This window comes from Solea solea, chromosome 15 (genome assembly GCF_958295425.1).
Source record: "Solea solea chromosome 15, fSolSol10.1, whole genome shotgun sequence".
In the NCBI taxonomy this organism is placed as follows: Eukaryota; Metazoa; Chordata; class Actinopteri; order Pleuronectiformes; family Soleidae; genus Solea; species Solea solea.
The window spans coordinates 4,509,382-4,527,874 of record NC_081148.1 but is presented as its reverse complement, the minus strand read 5'-3'; positions in this window follow the sequence as shown (position 1 = coordinate 4,527,874).

Here is an 18,493-nt window from a genome sequence, read left to right as displayed (position 1 = left end):
TGTGGGGTGTCAGGTTTTTATGATTTACTCTCTCCCAGCCCTGGGCTCAGGAAGATCTCAGGGTAGGGGTCTGCAGGCTTAGGTATCCGGTTTTGTTTTTTTTGTAGTGCTTGAGGAGGTCAAAATCTCTGCCTAAGAGCTTCTGGGTCCAGAGTTCCAGGATCCCCTGTGGATCCCCCAGCAGAGAGCCTGGGGCATGTGAGTGGTTCAAGCACCTGTATGAATCTCATTCATGGTGATTCCTGTCTCGATGACTCGGTTTGCCTTCTCCACCTGGTCCAGGACGATGACCACCACACTGTTCATCCAAGCAGCCAGTGCAACGCTGCTGTGTCTTACCTTTCTCCCCCTTAGCCCAGTGTCCTCCACCCTGTAGGGGAAGTTGGCAGTGATTGTAATGCCATGAAGGCAGGTTAGGGATTTGAAAGACCCACCAGCCATAACGTCTGCCATGCCACCGGCAGAATAAGAAAATAAAAGAAAAATCACCCCCAAAATATAAGAACTACTGTGTACTTTTAACCAAAAAACTCTGTGAAAATGAAGCCCATAAATCAAGAAAATAATTGGAAAACATACAAATGCTTACGCATGCATACGAGAGAGACAGACAGAGAGAGAGAGAGAGCTTAGTGCTATGCAAAAAAGAATACTAAAAAATATGAATATACACTATATATATATATATATATATATATATATATATATATATATATATATATATATATATATATATATATATATATATATATATATATATAATGATTTGGCTTGCTCTGTTATGTGTTGCAATTCGTGTTTGGCTTACAAACCTTTTTTTTCATCAGAACCTATCTGAAAAAAAAAAAACATATTTTCACCAACTATATAAACATACCTGAGCAAAAAATACTTAAAATGATTCAAATTGGATTTAATTTGTGAAATTTGGAAATATGTTACAGTTCAAAGTTCACTTGGCTCGTTTTTTGGAACAAAAAGAAAATAAAAATGGTCTATTTTGTAACTTCTGCACAAGTATTGCTACTTTAAATCACAACTAAAAATGTGATATAAAACGAATCCTAACTTTAACTATTTGAATATGTTGTTCCACGCTGGTGGAATGTCCTACCGAGCGCTACCAGTGTCTGCTAAATGCTTAAATGTAATGTAATGTATTCCCATGGCAAATTACCATTCGGCTCTAAGGGTTCAATTTGCTGCAATAAATTGTTTACTTATGACAACAGTGTTCCTCATTGAAATGGCTTTGAGATGGAATGGCCTTTGGAGACCTTTCACCAGACTTCTTTTTTGAAAGCAGCCTGTGTGTTTCCTCAAAAACTCACAACAAAGCTCATCACAAAGAAACAGGCTGGTGCCAACCTGTCTCACCTTTTCCTCTCCCCTTCAAATTTCACGGTGCATTTTATTCTTTCTATTTCCAGAAGGAAAGGAGAAAATGGAAGTAAATAAAACGTGCTCTCTCTCCTGTGAAGAAAGGAAAGCCGGCATCGCTCTAAATGCTATAAGCTCTTTTCTTTAAAGAATATCTAAGGGATGAGAAAAGCAAAAGCTTTGACTGAAGCAAAGAAAAGATTATCAAAGCATGCACAGATCCACTCCTACCAGATCTTTATCCACCCACCTAGCCATCCATTAGGCTACTTACCTGGGTAAGTCTATAGACTATAAACTATGGTAAATGTTGTTTTTCCCAGCCAACAACCTCCTGCTGCTCATGCTCTTTTGTCTCAAGCTGAGGTGCCCAAATTCGTCGTCGTACTCGAGTCTTTGATTCCTAAATTCCAGGACTCGTGGCTCAACACAGACTCCAGTGGATCGCTTGAGTTCGAAAACTCAGGTTGCAGAATGTAATGTGTGTTCTGTTCATTTTGCTTTTGTTTATTGGTTTTTCTTTGCTCTGTTGACTTGATGTAATTATTATTTGTTGGCCCTGGTGGGAGCATCTACGAGGGGAAGGGTGGAAGCGGTGGTTTCAATTGGAGAAAACTGTTTTCAAACAAATGGCTGTAGTTATAATTGTGCTCACTTTGTGACAATCCCATGAAAAGAAAAGGGAAAAAAGAAGTATGTCAGACATGCTGCTAATTTGTCTCAGTGGCCTGTGGTACAACACACATAATATTTCTTGTGGCCCCAGAATTTCCCCACAGACCAGTGTTACAAAAGTCAGCAACTTCCAGTAAAACTCTCACCACACCTGAATAATTAAGGACAAAGAATTGAAATGACTTTTTCTCACCAGCTACATTCTTACTATATTGTAAAAATTCACAGTACTCAGTACCCACTCACATTTATCGTGCAATGAACTTTGTTGGATAACTATAGGAAATCATTCCTATTGTGAACAAGTTTGTGTGAGAACTTTGTCATTTTGACGCTCATTCTTGGGAACAGCAGGGGGATTGTGTGTTTTTTTTATTACAAATACTATAAACGACCGGAAAGAAGAAAAAAAAACCCAAGTATTAGAAAAGCTTTAAAAAGACAAACATAAAATGTATACATTTGTACTAAGGTGAAAATAAAGGTGGATACCACTTACCACTAACAACCAATAAGCTAACAAGGTAGTCGACTAAGGAATCTGCATAAGCAATAGGGACTTTGTATACATATACTGTACATATATACAGAAGGGAATTGGGCTTGTAAATGGAGGATTTCTAGTAAAACGTCCTGCCAGGTCAAGGGCTGGGGTTACTCTGAGCAAGGTACCAGTCCCCATTGCTAATTGTTAATTGATCACTCTTAATTGACCCCAGCCACAGGGGGGCACATACAGTGTTCTCGTATGGCGCATTTCCACCACCTCGCCTTGTCTTGGCACCACGCGGCACGATTAGGTTGCATCTCCACTACTAAAAGTACCTACTTAACGTGGGCGGAGTCATCACTGCACGGCTGAGTTAAACTGTGGTGACTTGTTTTATACGCGACACACACACACACACACACGAGTGACTAGTGACTTTGCACCACACTTCTGTAGTTATTGGAGATTAACCCATGTTTTTAGGATTGTTAAGTAGTTTTAAGTTATCTACAATTTGGCACTGTTCGGCTTGATATCTGTCCACACGTCTCCGGAGTACAGCCTCCTACTCCACAGACTACAGCGGCAGCGGTCTGTGGCTCGCGATCAGCGGCGCTGTCCCTAAATACACCACTCCAGGTAAATATAGAGGTTTCCCTGGTAGTTGTTGGAGATTAACCAACGTTGTTAGGATTGTTAAGTAGTTTTAAGTGATCTATAGTTTGGCGCTGTTCGGCTTGATTTATGTGAGGGACGTCTCTTCCTGGGACGGGACTCTGGCCAGTCAGCGGCCGGCAGTCTGACCAATCATTGCATAGACCTGCTTAAGCACTCTTGGAACCTCGCCGGAGCAGGTACTTAAAATAGTACCTTGTACCAGGTACTAGGCTAGTGGAAACGCTACTTAAACGGTGCCGTCGCGAGGCGAGGCGAGTAGAGCCATTGGAAATGCGCCATTAGTGCCACTTCCAAGCCGGGATCAATGGGAGGGTTGCATCAGGAAGGGCATGTGGCATAAAGATCTCTGCCAAATCAAATATGCGGACCATCTGGTATGACAACTCTTAGAGAGGGAGATCTTTCACATGGAAGGGGATTGAATTTCAGAAATAACCAACTAAATTTAATCTTGAGCTTCCTGTTGATCTGCTACAGTTAGTACAATCTGCATTTAAAAAATGGAATCGAATGTCAGACCTTTACAAGCAGTGGACGATCTGCTCTAGCTCATGAGCTTTGTGTGAAGTTCCTGTGTGAAGAAGGAGAGACTTCCTCAAAAAAGGCTGCGGTGTAAGTGTGACCAGGAAGTACATTTTCCCATGACCTCAATGTTCTGAATTCAAATTGAAAGCTCTGAAGTTTCTGAAGTTTTTACATAAACTCTATGTGTTCAGTGTAGGTTTCTCCTTTTACTGTCAAGCCTATTGAGACTCGGCCCAAAGTCCTTGCACATCAAAAGGTCTGTAGCAGCATGAAATGAAGTAATTAAAACAACAAAATTGTGTTTGTGCAGGAGACAGAACAAAGACCTCTTAGAGAAACTGCAGCCAAGAGTTGGAACATTTTGCTCACAAGTGAAACTCTCGTTATGTCTGATCAAAGTATATCCAGCGGGGGAGTGTGTGGGAGGGGAGGCGAACGGATGATGCAAGCGCTGCCTTTTGTTCTCTTAAAGGACAACAGTCTTTGAAATCACCTGATGCTCAGTTAGAACTGCTTTAGCAGGTCATCTTGACTATGTTTACATTACGACAGCCATGTTTCCGTCAAGTGGAACGGTTTGGTTTGGTACAGTACGGGGCACATTCTTTTGTGTTTCCATTAGGAATAGTACCAAACTTACCAGCCCTAATCATTCCCTTCTTTGGCTCTCTTCCCTTGGAGTAAAATGGTACAGTGTGTTCAGGGTGGAGCTCAGTGGCGGTTGCTGGTCTTCAGGGGAAGCTCAGTTATTTATATATAAATTCTTCTATAAATTCTGAAAACAAACAACAAGAACAAGGAAACACAATCATTATGTAAAACTGAAATGCTAAAATATTGTGGGGTATATATCGCTGAGCAAATAACACACAATGACCAGCTGTTTGTCTCCAAACAGGACTGAGGCAGAAAAGTCTCAGCTGTTGTGTACAGTATGTTTCTGCAAAGCTGTCAATCAAAAACTGGTCATCCCAGCATCTGTGCAGAGAAGCTGAGCTTCCCTGGAAGTGTAGTTTTTGCAGCATTTGTCCAATCACCGTCGTGCTCACTGCAGTGAAAAAAACCTATTCTGTGCCATCCCATAGAGAACAGTTAAAGCCGATCTTCAGGTGGTTTTAATGCGGAGGCTGCTACGGGAATATGATAATCACAAAATCACATCTGATTCTGAACTTACTAGTGACACGTTCTAATCACGTTCTAGCACACGCTTAGTATCGGAATATAAATACAACACAGTGCATATTTTAGAGGAAGCCAAGCTTCCTTTGCTGTCTTAGAACAATCATGCGATCGGTGTAAATATCCAATGGAAGTCGAAGCAAACGCTCCCTCAATCTATTCTCATACAAAATGATGACAAACAGCCACAAATCGAGCAGGAAGGAAAAGAGCTGCTATCATTCATTGTTGTCTGTTGTGTTGAATTCGATGTTGTTCACTGTCGTCGCACTGGTACGTCGTCGCGCTGATGTGGCCCTCTTGCACAGCCCTTACCGTGCCGACCAAGTCAGTCAGTCATCATCTACCGCTTTATCCTCCACCAGAGGGTCGCGGCGGGCGATAGGCGGGGTACACCCTGGACAGTTCGCCAGTCCATCGCAGGGCCACACACATAGAGACAAACAATCATTCACTCTCACACTCACACCTATGGTCAATTTTAAGGTGTCCAATTTACCTAATCCCCACATTGCATGTTTTTGGACTGTGGGAGGAAGCCGGAGAACCCGGAGAGAACCCACACACACACAGTGCCGACCAAGTACATGAATGTATTGTGTTGCTGATTAGATATTTGTGAACATTGTTGCCTAAGAAAGTAGGGAGAAAATACTTCTGACACATGAGTGTGTGGGTGTGGCCATCACCTCGGCTCAAAATAACCCAGGTGTGATGAATGTGTTTTCAGGGGTGGGTATATGTGTGTGTCTCATATATGGAGTGTTAACAGTAGTGGAGCTTTTCACCCGCTGCTGAAAGCTGCATCTTTTAAAAGCAACTTTTATGATGTGAATGAACTTTTGTGCGCATGTGTGTGTGTGTGTGTGTGTGTGTTCGTCAGAGGTTTTTTGATGAGGCACCCGGAATGCAAATCTGTGCCAATCCTGCTTTAAAAAAAAATTCCTGCACCGTAATTTATCTTCTCTTTATTCCCGTCTTCCATCAATGAATGACTGCAGCGTCCAGGCCAGGAAAGAGGAATGAAAAGGGAATAAAAAGAGAAAAGGGCACGCATTGAGCCGACGACAGCCACAAAAAGAAGGATGTTGGAGACGTTCAATTAAGCTTCCCTTTGTTTCTGTCAGCCTGTGGTTTGTTAATCTTGTGGAGATAAATATTATACAACATTAGCTCCATACATCCTCAAAATCAATTCTCTCTATTCTCTTCCTTTTCTAACCATTTTCTCTCACTCCTCAGCCTAACAGGAAAAAGTGCCAAATAAAATAAATTGCCGCCTTTATAATAAGTGTCTCCTAATGTAGATGAATGGTGCGGGATCTCAGAGCAGTGAAGCCTCTCACCCGTCTGCCACTGGCTTTCATTTAACTCCATAATAAACAGCAAAGGATGGAGTGAAAGCCAGGCTTCCACTGCCTCAGTCCTTAAATGTTTTCTTTTTGAGGATGAGAATCATAGCACATTGTAAATGTAAGGCAAATACACACACATAACCACAGATAATAATACATATTATAAATAAATAAATAAAAATAAAATAGATAATTAATAAAATGAAGATTATTAGAGGAAAATACCCAGAATTCAGCTAATCGGGTTCTCAATGTATTTGTTATGTCAAAGTATGGTGTCACGTTGCTGTCTCCTGTGACTGTAGAGGAACTTGCTGAAGACGGAAAAAAGCAGCTCATCTACTGATCAGTCCGATTCTAATAGTTGTGGATTTATAGTGCAGCACCATGTCAGTACATATAGTGCAGCACTAATTTAATTTTAGTTTTATTGTTTCCAGTATATTAACACAGCATTTTGTGAATAATCATTAGAAAATTTAGCTCTATTTACACTATAGTAGGTTAGATTTACTGTGACTCTAAGATTTTTGTTTGAGGGACAGTCCATTTGTAGCAAGTTTAAATCCGCACCAGGTCAAGTGGTGGCAGTAGTATCCAACTGCAGCCCCAGAGAACAACACCCTGGTGTGATGTAAGTTACCTCAGAATTTTTATTTGTTTTTACTTTATTTCAACAAATAAGCTTACAACAGTAATAACCGTTCAAACAATAAACAAATAAAAACCTTTATTGTAAAATTATGACATGTTAGTAACCATTTTTTAAGATGTTGGTGGTTCTGTATAGCTTAAAATTGTAATAAAATATTATTTATTGTAATTAAATGCTTTTAAAGTTCGCAGGCCAGGCGTCATGAGTGCTTTACACTATGACGTTATACTATACTATATGAATTGGTTGTCTCCCACTCACCCCTCACTCTAATCAGGTCCCTTTGTCACCTAACCACACTCCCCTTCTTTCTTCTAAACTACAGTGCCATAAAAACACAGTGGGCACACAAGAATAATTGCAGAACATGGTTCAGTATCCAGTGTGTGTGTGTGTGTGAGGTGAGACCAAGGTGAGAGGACGATGCGTTCACACAAACATACAAACGCACTCACATCTTAGCTTTGAACAAAGGTGCGAACACGGCCCATAAATTTCTCCCTCGTCAAAGTGTTTTCAAATACAGCACCACAGCCCTGGAGTGTTTACACTTACGTAAACCCTGGTAGTAACTGAGAACACAAGACATTTGAAAGTTCTCACAAAAGTTGCATCACACCTTTTCTCTTTGTGATTTTCTTTCACTTACTTCATCTTGAATATGTGAGAGCGAGTTTGCGCACATCAGAAATACACCACACTGTACCGTCTCAGATCAGATGACTTCATGCTTTTTGAATTTTGTAATAACGCTCAAGTCGCTAATCCTAAAAAGAAAGAAAATTATAAGACATTATACATGAAGCAGGGGCAGACAGTGAAGCCACCATCTCCTTCAGGGAATCTCAAACTCAAATGACTCAGGGACAAATGAGCCTCTAGTCTGGTCAAGTGAAAAAGGGAATAAAGGCGATATGAAAACTTTGTTTCAGTATGGAACGATATATAGTTCAAACACACACACACACACACACACACACACACACATTCACACACAAATACATCAACCAAAATTAAACTATAAATAGAAAAATAATTGTGGGGGACCACATGTGACTGTGCTTGCATAATTTGTCTAGAGCATTTTTGTCTGCATTCAAACCCACATGTATCAGTTTAGTCTTCGGTCGCCATGGCCAAGTGGAAAGAGGACTTGTCTTGTACCTGGAAGGTTGCTGGTTTGAGTCCCCAACAGGTCAAAGGGCTGGGGTATCCCAAGGTATCCAAGCCTCGTTGCTCCTGTGGAAGGTTCCTGCAGAGCAGAGGTGTCAAACTGGTGGCCCCCAATCAATTTCCTACAGTCCACCAATTAATATCTTGGTTATAATGAAAATGTGACCTCCTCTTCCTTTAAACACAGTGAGGTCAATTAATATAGACAGAATAACACAAAATGTATTTGCTGTAAAAAAAAAAACATAAATACATATGAGCTTGTTAGGTGTTTGTGCACAATATTATTTAGCTGAGTTTAGATTTATTTCTCTCTTTTTGCATCATAAATACGTTATTATTGTGAATGATACATTGTTCCATGTCAAAACAAGCACTTTTACTTTGACATTCATTGAAATATCATCATCAATATCTTATTGCATTACAATTGTAAGGTCATATTGCCAAACCACTGCTGAACAGTTTTTTTTTCACCCTCTTCCTTTTTCTATAGTCCGGCCCCATCTTGACCAGACTAGACGCTCATTGGCCCCGAGGTCATTTGAGTTTGACACCCCTGCTGAAGAGGATGGTTTAAATGCAGATAAAGGATTTCCCTAAGGGATTATTAAAGTATAAGAAAAATGATTTTGCTACATTCAAGCCTTTCTAATAACGTGCATTAAATGAAATTGTGATTCATTCGTGAAGCATGTCTCTTGGAAATTGGTTTACCGATTCACAATAATAACAATAGTAATAATAATCACAATGATAGGTTAAAAAAATTGCAAATTATAATAAAAAAGTTAAAAAAAGGAGTTTTTTTATTGTGAATTGATAACATGATTTTTCAGGTGAAAACCATGTTATCAATGATTGTTAATCCAGGTGCGGGACTCACCACTCTCCCTCTCTAATCCTCTCCACTGAGCTCTCATCAGGTATTGGTGGGAGTTAGCGTCAGAAGAAGGGGTTTCATTTCCTTCTAAAGTTTGGGAAACATGCCATCATTAATTGTCTCCTCCAGTGCAAATTCCCAATGAACACATGACTTCATTACTGCAAACTGTACCATTCTAGTTTTTGTAAGTGTTCTCCTTTGTTAATTGTTTTTTTTTTGTGTATTTTTCAGTTTTTCCTCCATAATGTATTAAATGATTAGAATAAAATACAATTTATGGGGGCGGGTGGCTCTACCCCCAGTCTCTGTAAATTCAGACAGCCAGACTTTCAAAGTGCATATTTTTATACATATTCAACATAAATCCTAAAGGTCCCAAAACTACTCTCTCTCTCTCTCTCTCTCTCTCTCTCTCTCTCTCTCTCCCGCTCTCTCTCTCTCTCACACACTCACACACACACAGACATACGCACACACACACACTCATGCTGACCATGCAGAATACAAAGCCAGTCAGAGGAGCACAAAGAAGCCCAATGCCAATGCATCTGGTGGAGAAATGGATGAGTTACCCGTTATTTCTCAAGATTGCTATCAAATAACTAAGAAAATGTCTTCCTATTGTAACTTATAGATAAATGAAAGTGAAACTAAGGAAGTGCTTTTACACAAGCAAAATAAAACTGCAGACCTCTTTGTCAGCAAAACCTTAAAAAGATGTTCATGACTTCTTCACATTATGGCCTGTACTTGAATGTATTTGCCACCTACAGTATATTGTCTTTTGTGAAAAACCCTGATTATAGTGAAAAATCCCACCAATGAAAGAAAAATCCCTTTTGGCTGCTGCTGCTGTTTATCTGAGGTAAACCATTTTTGAGCACTGCGGCACGTGAACATATGGACGTGTGACTGATAAACTCCCACACAAACAAACAAACAAACAAACAACAACAAACACATCAAGCGATTCATGTGCCAACACATCTCGACAAGCGTGGCTTCACTCCAACTTTAAAATCTCTAATTGTTTTGTGCCAAACAATTATCCTTATTATGAATACATACACTTTGTGTTCCATCACCACTGACAGCTTCAGTGTGTATCCTGTGTTCTTGGCACGCGGTCGTTTTAAGACGAGAACATAGGAGGACACGGCAGTTGTGAAGGATGTGTGTTGTTGTGTGCTCTTACGCTCGTGTTTTTACACAGACCTCAATAAAAACAAGTTTCACTGTGGGCCAAAATAACGTCAAGGACATAAGGCTCAAACCGATGAGTTGCATCATTCCAGGCTGTCCTCGTCTTTGCCCGGTCCTTCTCCTGCTTCTCTCCCGTCTTCTCTCATTCTTTCGTTCCATTATTATTTGAATCTACCTCTCCAACATACTTTAAAGCTGGGGTAAGCAACACATTTTTGTCATATACTGATCATAACTTTTCAGCATTTTATAAAAGTGCGTGATCTGAGTGGGACCAAGACAAGAAATATTCAGCTTATACATCTGTGTGTGCATAGAGAGAACAGCTGAGAGGAAAGTAGAGCAGAGGAGACATGGAGAGGTGTAAATGATGAGGAAAAGACTGCAGCCCCTGAACATTGTGAACCACCAGAGACATCCACAAGGGGCATTCATTATTCCCAGTATTTTTAGCTCTTCTTAAATGAGCTCTGAATTCTGTTTTGCATCACTGGAGTGGCTGGAAGACGCTCTTCCATCCCAGGCTGTCGGCCCTCTGGCACATCACTGCTACTTCTGGGCAGTGTGAAAGAATGTTCTTAAACTGAATTTGTCTTCTATCATGGTGCATTTAAACTCAACCAAGGGCTGCATCCCTCAGGTGGGCCCGCAGACTGCATGAATACCAAACCAAATATCAGACACTGTAAGTGTGTGCACAGAGGTTGGAACAGGAACGAGGCCCAACAGACCCTGTATCTCCACCCCTCAATTAACATAGTCAGCAGCTGTGAAAGGGCAGAGCGAAGGCCGCCTGGAGATTTATCAGAATGTCACCGTACGCCACATTACCCTTGACACACACACACATCTGTAGCCACGGCAATAGCAACCCTGGTGAAGCCAGGGTCAAACTGATGTCAGGAGCTGTCATCTCATTCAGGTCCTATGTGCAGGGGCTTCAATTCAAGCCTGTGGAACATAGTTTTTTCTGTCTGATGTTTGCTTGGCTGAAAGACAAACCTGCGTTATTTTCTCACTCTTGACGGTAACCTTCAGCACATCAAAGACATCTAGTGTGTGCTCTGCAGCCTTCCTCAATCATTAAACACTATCTTTAATCACTGACACACACACACACACACACACATCCACACACACATCAGATGGATGCTGGTGCTGCAACATCCTCTTAAGATGCCTGAAATTTCACATTCGAAGTTCCTGAGGAGCAGTGCTGAGGATAAAGCGTTACTTGGCAAGTACTCAGGGGCAGTGCACATGAAAATGAGTTCAGGATCATTTGTTGTTGTTGTTTGAAAGGATATCCGCTTTTTATCCACACAGAAGGGATGTTTTGGAAGCACTGAACCCCGACTTTTGGAAAACGGGTCTCCGAGTGGGAAAATCTCAAAATGCCACCCCTTAAGTTTTCATGAAAACAACTAATAAGCTACTCTGGGAGAACGTCACAGTCCCACTTCTCTCTCGTGCTGGCATTCGCTGTTGCAATCTTCATCATCTTGTGTTTGGAGATTGTTGGGTCTTATTCACTTTATGACAACTTTTACACATTTTACACATTAAAATGATAAAACATACACTTACACGAACATACTTTATGCCAATAATGTCTCTTCTGTTGTTGTTGTTGTTGTCGAAATGTCACCCTACCGGTGGGGCTGAAATTCACTTCACACATGTGCTGTCCAGGAGCACCCAACACACTCTTTGTGCGTGGGTGGTTCCAGAATCTGGGCTACACGAGCAGCATTTACATTTTATATTAAAATGATAAAACATACACTTACACAAACATACTTTATGCCAATAATGTCTCTAAACAACCCACAGCTGTCTTCTGAGTGTATAGTTTGTCTGCTGCCTCACAAACACACATTTTCCCTTGATTCTTTTGTTTTTCTTTCAGGTAGCTGTGCAGATCTCAACCGTGAGGCGCTGATCTCCAGCACATCTTCACTTCCACCCTTAAACACACGGAGCAAATGTGCCTTAACCAGCCGCTCTGTTGAGCACCGCTGCTCCGGCTGCAGTGACACTACAAGAGTTTTAAAATGTGAGGAACTACTAGGTCATTAACTCTATAAATTAGATTTAACATATGTTGAACAAAGTATGGGGCAAAGTGAGCTTGACTAAGATGATAAAGCCCCAAGGAGATGGCGGAGTACTGTGCTTCTGTGTTTAAGTGTCCAGGAAGGAAAACTCAGGCTGGACTCAATAGCTATGTTTATATGGACAAAAGTAATTGGAATAAAAACTCTAATCCGATTCAGCCCATCTGGAAACAAATTTAACGGCTTAACAACTGAGAGGGCTGGTACTGTATATGCTGATCGTCATTCGGATTGGTGATCATGACTTCCTGGTTGCTATCAAGTGTCCATTCCAAGAAGTCACAGACTCGGAAGAGGAGGAAGTGAGGGGACAAGTGAAAAACATCAGTCATCACACAACTTAGGAACTTACACATTAACCGAAATTATATTAAAAAGTCGGTAAAACAGGAAACAAATGCCTGTAGAGCTTGAACGCCACCGTCTTGGACTCAACCTTCACTCAAAATGTTCCCAAACGTTGGACTTCTTACCGACACCACGCCGTTAATTTGGCCTTTCAAATTAAAGCGTTGCACGTTTCAGGCTTTTAATATAGTTTGGAAGACGCAGCTTCAAATAGAGTTTCTGTTTTTTTTTGTTTTTTTTTCCACAGCAACTTAATGATTAATCACTAATGATTATTCTGGTCGAAAATAAGGGGGCAGCTTGTAGCAGCCCTACAAAAAGGTCCATTATGACTGAAAGCTTGATGCATGTGTACGCACACCACAGTCAGATCATTGAATTTTGCGTCCATGTAAGAAAGGGAATTGTGAATTCCAATGGAAACTAATCTTTTCAGAATGAAGACATTTTGCACATATAAACATAGCTACTGACCAGCAGCTGCTGCAAACAGCCAGGTTAACCATGTTATATGGGCTACATATGTTCTCAGTTGAGGGCCACACGGTGAGTGTAGTGGTAAGCACTCTTGTCCTTGCAGTCTGCATGGATTTTGCATGTTCTCCCAGTGTGTGTGTGGTTATTTTTTGAGTTTCCTCCCATAATCCAAAAAACATGCAATATGGGGATTAGGTGAATTGGACACTCTGAATTGACCATGAGTGTGAGAGTCTCTATGTCCCTGTGATTTACTGGTGATCTGTCCAGGGTGTGACCCCGCCTATTGTGCTATATCAGCTGAGCTTGGCACATCTCCCCCCCGCGACCCTCATGTGGTAGAAGACGGATGGATGGATGTTCTCAGTTATCCAAGTGTATTCTTCTGTACAAAGTTAGATGTAAGCTAACTTGTAGTTTGAATGAAATTGGCTTAATGTGTGTACTAATTGAAGTAATTATTGTCCACCATTTGATGCTTATGTGATAGATGGATTATCTTTAATAACAGGTCATAAAAGATCATAAAATCAAGAGCGTTCATCGTTTAGTTTAGCCTCAGGAAAGACGATCAGTGATCGATTACTTTTGCCTGCTAAGGCCGGAAGGGGGAGCGCTCCGCACGATGCCTCATTCTCGGTAAAGCTGCCGGAGAGGAAACATCGTCGGAGTGATGTCGTATGTTTAAATCCCCTGTCCAGGTATGAGAAGTGACATTTGTGTGTTTAACTACTGAATTACTTAGTTTTGTAATTCTATTTGTGTTTTGGGTGTTTTGGGAAGCTGTGCCTTCATGTTTGTGTTTTGGTCGGGTTTGCCAGTCTAAAGTGACATCTAGTGGCCAGAGATGAGAGGTTCTCGTGATGCTTGCATGCACATATAGTTTAATAAAGAGTTATTATTATATATTAGTTTTATAGAGTTTTATATAGATAAATTAGTGTTAAGATAATGTTTTGTTTATTATTTAAGGAACTGTTTTTGTGAATGTCCACCTTGCTGTATTATTGTAATGTTTTTTATGTTAGTATTTTGTGTACTTAATTGTAAATATTCAAGAAATAAAACTGAGATTCTCGGTAAAGCTGCCGGAGAGGAAACATCGTCGGAGTGATGTCGTATGTTTAAATCCCCTGTCCAGGCTGTAACACTTACTGCTCTGTTTTGATGTGGGCTCCTAACTAATATTTACACCAATATTTGCACCAATCACAATGATTGGTGCCATTACGAGCAGAACACTGTGATGTTGTTTAATGGCGGTGCATTATGTCACCTCTATAGATTGACTCAGTTTAGCTTGTCCACATCCATCTCAGACCGTCAGTACTGTCAACAGTGTCAATACTGCCAACCGCCGCGTGGGTTGTTGGTGAATTTGTCACAGTGTGATCCATGTATCCGAGCTGTTATCTTCTACACGCTCTTCTCTTCTACATGTGGGAGGTGCGGGGCAGTTAGGACTGACACCTTCAGGCTGTATTATTCCATCCATTCGTCACTTCTGACTCAGATGTAAAGGATTCAGAAGAAGCATTCAGAGTGTATGTGACAAAACTATTGAGTGTTTCAAAAACTGACTGTGTTTATTTAACTAAATTGTGCCAACGTAGTGAACCTTTAAGAGTAACTTTTCTGCGAGCCTTCTGTTAAACTGCTAAAAAAAAAAAATCCCTTTAACAGGATTCAAAAGCAACATTACTATAACGTAAGTTGAAACCCAGGTGTTCAAATTGTTCGTTTCATGGTTGTGCTCATCTTGTGCACAGTAGCCAGGCTGCTATCTTTTTCTCATGCTGCTTCATTCTAAAGTGAATCCCCCTGCTCCAAACTGCTCCTAAATCTGCATTACCTGTCAAGCTATGAATGTTTGGATTGTAAATAAAAGGGACACCTCTTTCAATCAAACTGTCAGACCTGGAAATGAAGTGTGATATAAGACCTGCTTGTGATTGACCTGCAGGTAATGTGGTGTCTTTTACGCCCATGATAAAGGTTTTTTTTTGCTCAACTTTCATGAAGAATCAGTCCGCAGATGGAAATATGAACATTTGTTTCAGTCTGGGTTTGCAGGATGAAAACAATAGCTAGTTTTGAGCAGCATGCAGTCAATTAAAATCCATATCAACAAGCAAAGATCCAGTGTTGAGTTTAGTCAATACTCTTCATAATAGTACTACATTTTATCTATATAGCACACTTCACAAGCACAAAGTCGCTTCACATTAAAAGCACAAGAGTGAATAATTTACTAATAATTATTGACAAAAGAAATAAGATGTACAAAAAATAAGTTAAAAAAGGATTAGTGGGTTCCAGAGGGAGAAGGCTCTCTCCCCAGGTTCTGTGCTTGGTCCTGAGTGGTAGCTCGAGCAGCTTGGAGTCTGAGGAGCCAAGGTTTGCGGGAGGGTGTCTTTGTAGGGGTGGAGCAGTTGGGGCCTGGTTGTGAGATGTGAAGCCAGGAGAGTTTCTGGAGGACAGGTGCAACGTGATCTATGTAGTATAGGAGTGAGTGAGTGAGTGAGAGGGCGTGCATCAAAGTTCTGGAGTTTATTGAGGAGCTTTCCTGGTGAACTGTAGAGCACGCTGTTGCAGTCGTCGATATTGGAAGTGATAAATGCAAGGATCAGGGTTTCAGCAGCAGAGAGACAGTGACGGATGGAGGTGGAAGAAGGCAGTTTTGGTGATGTTGTTGATGTAGTTTTTGAAAGTGGGGTGGGTGGGTGGTAGAGGGAGGCAGAATTGGGATGTGAGGTTTGGTTTTTAACAAGTCCGATTCATTGGAGTTCAGTTGGAGTTCAGTTATTTGTGAGTGAGAGGCAGTTGGTGAGGATGAGTGGGTTGAATTCAGTTGTGATGTAGATCTGGATATAGGATGTTGCCAATGGTGAGGATGAAAAGAATGAAGATTTGTAGGTGTTGCATAGTCTACGGTTAATATAATATAATATAATATGCAGCTGTTGTGCTGTGAGGGTTAAGCCTTGTTAATTAAGTCTTGTTTGTAGCGCAGTGGTTCTTATATATTTTATATCAAGTATCAAAATATTGAGCTCTCGAAGTAACACCATTATCACCAATGTTAAATTACGGTGATGTAAATAGGCCGAGCAATATCAGCTACAGACCATTCACAGGAGACAGATTTATCCCGATAAGATCATTTGCTCTCTCATCCTCCTCCTCTGTACTTCAGATACGGGTGAAGTGAAATTAGATCAAGATGGAGTGAGTGATTAGGTGACTCTAATTATTATCTTTCAATGTATTACAATTTGTTTAATTTTCTGCACACAAAATGCCTCAGTTCCACTCCAATCTCATTCCCTGGAGTATAGAGTAGAACAGTATTACTGACTGTCCTTAAAGTACCACCAGAGGAAGATCATGTACCACCATTTCTATTTTTTTTTAATCACAAATCTGTGATTTTTCAAAGAATTTAAATTTTTCAATTGCGTGCAATTGAATGCAACAATGTCTATATTGGGGATGTGATGGTTCACACAGGTGCCAGGTGTCATTATATAAGTGTGTGGACCAAACTGTGACATCCAAACCGGATGATTTTTACACCAGCCCTAGTCCCGAAATTGTCCTGTGACTAAGTGCTTTTGCCCATTTTTCCAGAATTTTTTAAATTTTTGAAAATACTCTCTGGTGACAAAGACACTGATTCTCCGGCTCCCTGTAACAGCGTGAGTGAAATTACCGTAATAACCACATGTTGGCTTTGACCTGCAACTTCTTAGCTTTCAGAAACCGTAGTAGTTACAGAACAGTAATGCAAAGTGTGCTGGTGCAAACGTGTCGTCATCGATACGCTCCATGTTAAAAACCTTTGGAGAATGCATCTATTCACATTTTAAATCGCAAAATAATAAGACACATTTGACCCTAAATGCCTCCGTACCTGTGTGTTAAGTTCACATACAATCTGCACAGGAGTACAAACAAGGCCACTTTCTCTGTACAGCAATGGGTGAATTTAACAAGGTAGGCCTCTGTTGTCTGACGTGAATAATAGAGGTAGAGAAAGACCTGGGGAATCTGCATTCCAACATAAAAAAACACACTCACATGCAAACTGATAGAGGGTAACTGCACCCTCTGTGAATGAGGAGAATTATTCTCAAGCTCGGTGAGCTGCCCCTGCTGCTGGGCATGGGTTAAAAGCCGGTGCATGTGCAAAGACTCAAGATCCAAGCGCTTTGAATTGTGCTGAATTGCCCCAGGCTCATGGACATCAGGGAGCATTTGATATTACTTGGTTAGGATATTTACCACTGGGTTGGTCAACACTGCAACAAAGTGCTCCCTTTCATGCGTCTACCAACTTTCCTCTGTGTCCAAATCTCCTCCAGCAGAGATATGAAAAAAAAAAAGACTGTTTTTTTTTTTATGGTGGTTGTTTTTATTTTCAAAGAGCAAAGAGTAAAGGCCCTGAGGGTTTCTTTCCCCTCAATAATTATTTATTTCATCTTAACAAGTAGTAATTATAAAGATCAAATGTGTTAAATAATAAACGGGAAGCAATCCATGATACATAGATCATACGCATGGTATAATGGATAGTTTATTTTAATGATTCCATTATAAGGTTACATTTTATGCTTAGTCTAAATTTCATATCAGATAGTTATAGCGAGGAACACTATATAAAGACATTCATTCACATAATTGTAGATCCATCAGACGAATGAATAACATCCATTTTTTGACAAATGTGCACTCACATGACTCACCAAGTCACTCTCCATGAACTTGTTTTTAGACACCGCCTTATTTCGGAGCCTCGCTTTCCCAAGAAATGTTACGAGGAAGGTAAATATACTGAATGTAAGCAGGAAATGATAACAAATGATGGATGGAGAGATGGAGGATGAGGTAATCCTGTCAGCCACCTAATAGCCATGGATGGTTGGTTACACGGTCCAGGGATGCAGAATGTTTGACAGAGCAACACTGCACCTCCCACATCATCACTAAATGCAAATATTTCTGCAAGCGAAGGATCTGGATATCCATTGCCCATTATCATATGGGGCTCTTACGGATTACTGTGGATGAACATTTTGAGGGGGAGAGAAGAGGGAAATCGCTTCATATTCCACATTTTTTTTTTTTTTCTGCTGTGCCATGCAGCTTGCCACACAATCCTTTGGCTGAGAGTGAATCTTGGTTGGGAGCAATCCTTTATGAGGTGTTGTAGCCAAAGGAACAGTAATTGAAAAATTGATTAAAATGCTTAATAAGTCAGGAAAGCCTCCAGTCTCTCGCTGATCCTTCATTATACAGAAGAACTGCAATTAATTCATGACACCGATGGTAATATTTGTCAGTGTCTGC